The sequence below is a fragment of the Papaver somniferum genome, chromosome 3 (genome assembly GCF_003573695.1).
Source record: "Papaver somniferum cultivar HN1 chromosome 3, ASM357369v1, whole genome shotgun sequence".
NCBI classification, from domain to species: Eukaryota; Viridiplantae; Streptophyta; class Magnoliopsida; order Ranunculales; family Papaveraceae; genus Papaver; species Papaver somniferum.
In genome coordinates this window covers 201,185,357-201,190,117 of record NC_039360.1, presented here as the reverse complement: position 1 = coordinate 201,190,117, position 4,761 = coordinate 201,185,357, and positions in this window count along the sequence as shown.

The window sequence follows — 4,761 nt, the reverse complement described above, 5'->3', positions numbered from 1 at the left end:
ACTACATATTAACCCGTGTCGGGTTTTTTGGACTAAACAGGAAATTTCCCTTTTCCTATTCATCTAATTACCATCCATTTGAATTCCAAGATATATCCTATTAATTCTAACTAGGTATCATCGCGGCCTACGTCCGCGGCTCAACCCCTTTCGGCTTTTGTTTATTGTTTGTGTTGGAGAAATTGAGTTATTTAATAAATGATTTTTTGGTCTTGGTATGGTTTGATCTCATGACCTAAGGGTTTAAGGATACTCACTCATTTTTGAGTGAATGAAATTGAACCTTTAGTCCCACATTGTGGAAAACTAAAGAGGTGCTCCACTATATTACCATGTTCTCATGGATATGTTGTAAAACAATGTGGGTGGAACGGGTTGGGCAAAAAATACATGTTTCGACCCATTCCCATGCGCGTGTACCAAGCACCAAGTCCGTGTCTACTTGAAATTATTTTTTGCAAGTTTTTAACTTGATAAAACCTAAACCTAACTTGATTTGCAAGTTAATTTTCCTATAAATACAACTCGAAAAATAGATGTTTCGACCCATGCCCATGCGCGTGTACCAAGCACCATGTCCGTGCTACTTGAAATTATTTTTTGCAAGTTTTTAACTTGATAAAACCTAAACCTAACTTGATTTGCAAGTTAATTTATCTATAAATACAACTCGAGAAATACATGTTTCGACCCATGCCCATGCGCGTGTACCAAGCACCATGTCCGTGCTACTTGAAATTATTTTTTGCAAGTTTTTAGCTTGATAAATAATTTATTTAAGAGTTTTATGTATGGAAAAAAATTCCTTTTTGTGTTTAATTGTTTTACAAGAAACAAAACTCGTTTTATAAGAAAAAACCTAAACCTAACTTGATTTGCAAGTTAATTTTCCTATAAATACAACTCGAAAAATACATGTTTCGACCCATGCCCATGCGCGTGTACCAAGCACCATGTCCGTGTCTACTTGAAATTATTTTTTGCAAGTTTTTAACTTGATAAATAATTTATTTAAGAGTTTTATTTATGGAAAAAAAATTCCTTTTTTGTGTTAAATTGTTTTACAAGAAATAAAACTCGTTTTATAAGAAAAAACCTAAACCTAACTTGATTTGCAATTTAATTTTCCTATAAATACAACTCGAAAAATACATGTTTCGACCCATGCCCATGCGCGTGTACCAAGCACCATGTCCGTGCTACTTGAAATTATTTTTTGCAAGTTTTTAACTTGATAAATAATTTATTTAAGAGTTTTATTTATGAAAAAAAATCCTTTTTTGTGTTTAATTGTTTTACAAGAAACAAAACTCGTTTTATAAGAAAAAACCTAAACCTAACTTGATTTGCAAGTTAATTTTCCTATAAATACAACTCGAAAAATACATGTTTCGACCCATGCCGATGCGCGTGTACCAAGCACCATGTCCGTGTCTACTTGAAATTATTTTTTGCAAGTTTTTAACTTGATAAATAATTTATTTAAGAGTTTTTTATATGGAAAAAAAATTCCTTTTTGTGTTAAATTGTTTTACAAGAAATAAACTCGTTTTATAAGAAAAAACCTAAACCTAACTTGATTTGCAAGTTAATTTTCCTATAAATACAACTCGAAAAATACATGTTTCGACCCATGCCCATGCGCGTGTACCAAGCACCATGTCCGTGCTACTTGAAATTATTTTTTGCAAGTTTGTAACTTGATAAATAATTTATTTAAGAGTTTTATTTATGAAAAAAAATCCTTTTTTTGTTTAATTGTTTTACAAGAAACAAAACTCGTTTTATAAGAAAAAACCTAAACCTAACTTGATTTGCAAGTTAATTTTCCTATAAATACAACTCGAAAAATACATGTTTCGACCCATGCCGATGCGCGTGTACCAAGCACCATGTCCGTGTCTACTTGAAATTATTTTTGCAAGTTTTTAACTTGATAAATAATTTATTTAAGAGTTTTATTTATGGAAAAAAAATTCCTTTTTTGTGTTAAATTGTTTTACAAGAAATAAACTCGTTTTATAAGAAAAAACCTAAACCTAACTTGATTTGCAAGTTAATTTTCCTATAAATACAACTCGAAAAATACATGTTTCGACCCATGCCCATGCGCGTGTACCAAGCACCATGTCCGTGCTACTTGAAATTATTTTTGCAAGTTTTTAGCTTGATAAATATATTTAAGTTTAAGAGTTTATTTATGGAAAAAAATTCCTTTTTTGTGTTAAATTGTTTTACAAGAAATAAAACTCGTTTTATAAGAAAAAACCTAAACCTAACTTGATTTGCAAGTTAATTTTCCTATAAATACAACTCGAAAAATACATGTTTCGACCCATGCCCATGCGCGTGTACCAAGCACCATGTCCGTGCTACTTGAAATTATTTTTGCAAGTTTTTAACTTGATAAATTTTATTTAAGAGTTTTATTTATGAAAAAAAATCCTTTTTTGTGTTTTAAAAAAAAATTGTTTTAAAGAAACAACAAAACTTGTTTTATAAGAAAAAACCTAAACCTAAAACCTTGATTTGCAAGTTAATTTTCCTAAAATACAACTCGAAAAATACCTGTTTCGACCCATGCCCATGCGCGTGTACCAAGCACCATGTCCGTGTCTACTTGAAATTATTTTTTGCAAGTTTTTAACTTGATAAATAATTTATTTAAGAGTTTTATTTATGGAAAAAAAATTCCTTTTTTGTGTTTAATTGTTTTACAAGAAATAAAACTCGTTTTATAAGAAAAAACCTAAACCTAACTTGATTTGCAAGTTAATTTTCCTATAAATACAACTCGAAAAATACATGTTTCGACCCATGCCCATGCGCGTGTACCAAGCACCATGTCCGTGCTACTTGAAATTATTTTTTGCAAGTTTGTAACTTGATAAATAATTTATTTAAGAGTTTTATTTATGAAAAAAAATCCTTTTTTGTGTTTAATTGTTTTACAAGAAACAAAACTTGTTTTATAAGAAAAACCTAAACCTAACTTGATTTGCAAGTTAATTTTCCTATAAATACAACTCGAAAAATACATGTTTCGACCCATGCCGATGCGCGTGTACCAAGCACCAAGTCCGTGTCTACTTGAAATTATTTTTTGCAAGTTTTTAACTTGATAAATAATTTATTTATGAGTTTTATTTATGGAAAAAAATTCCTTTTTTGTGTTTAATTGTTTTACAAGAAACAAAACTCGTTTTATAAGAAAAAACATAAACCTAACTTGATTTGCAAGTTAATTTTCCTATAAATACAACTCGAAAAATACATGTTTCGACCCATGCCCATGCGCGTGTACCAAGCACCATGTCCGTGTCTACTTGAAATTAATTTTTGCAAGTTTTTAACTTGATAAATAATTTATTTAAGAGTTTTATTTATGGAAAAAAAATTCCTTTTTTGTGTTAAATTGTTTTACAAGAAATAAAACTCGTTTTATAAGAAAAAACCTAAACCTAACTTGATTTGCAAGTTAATTTTCCTATAAATACAACTCGAAAAATACATGTTTCGACCCATGCCCATGCGCGTGTACCAAGCACCATGTCCGTGCTACTTGAAATTATTTTTTGCAAGTTTTTAACTTGATAAATAATTTATTTAAGAGTTTTATTTATGAAAAAAAATCCTTTTTTGTGTTTAATTGTTTTACAAGAAAAAAAACTCGTTTTATAAGAAAAAACCTAAACCTAACTTGATTTGCAAGTTAATTTTCCTATAAATACAACTCGAAAAATACATGTTTCGACCCATGCCTGATAAGAGATTTTTCGTGGTTGTAGTAATGATGATAAGGGGTATCGTTCAAACTCGAACTTGTGAAGGTAATGGATTTTTAGATTTAAAAATATATATACAAATATTGACAAATTGGTAGAGAGGTACTGGGACTAATGATTCGGCCAATCTTCATAACATAAGGCTTAATGATTTATTCTCAACAATAATAGCTCAAAACATATATGGACTCTTATTTTGCCAAAGTCGATTCTCAAAACATTGGTTGTAAATGTTAAGCATGGAACATCAAATCACCTAAGCTAAGCATGACCCATCTAATCAAATAACACCCAATTTAATCAAATTATATTTCACTTAATTTTTAATGCAAAAGTCTTAAAAAGAATTAATAAAATTACCCATTTATGAAGCTCGGCCTCCTCCGTCGCCCCAGTGTTGGGGTTTAACTCATCATAGTAAAAATGCTCTCAAAATATTTCATTGATGCTCAAAAGTGTTTTACAATGAAGAGAAATACAAGAAATTGATGTAAAACAGAACTCTGCGACCCACAGAAGGCGTCCAGAATCAACGACAAAGCTGAGGTGCTGTTGTCGTTGAAGAACTACGACCCACAGACGACAGTCGATTTCACTGTTGAGGAACGACTGCTGCTGCGAGTCCGTTCTTCGTGTTCTTCAGGCGTGTTAATGGCAGCAGCAGCAGCAGGTAACTTCTCTGCAACTCCTCCTGCGCCTCTCTGCTCGCCTCCAAACCTCCCCAAACTCTCGACCCTCTTCTCTCACCTCTCTCCACCTCATATATACTTCACAGATCCAAATAACTCGCTTAAATCTGAGTTTATCTCCCTTTTTCCTTTCCCTCAAGTCTCGGTCTTCTCTTCAACTACAGGTCACGAATATCTGGTATTTTTCCTCTTCCTTACGCGCTGAGTTACTCTTAACTTTCCATATTGATGTGTATGAATATTAAGAGAATATTGACTGCACTTTCACACGTAACTTCCTTGATTAT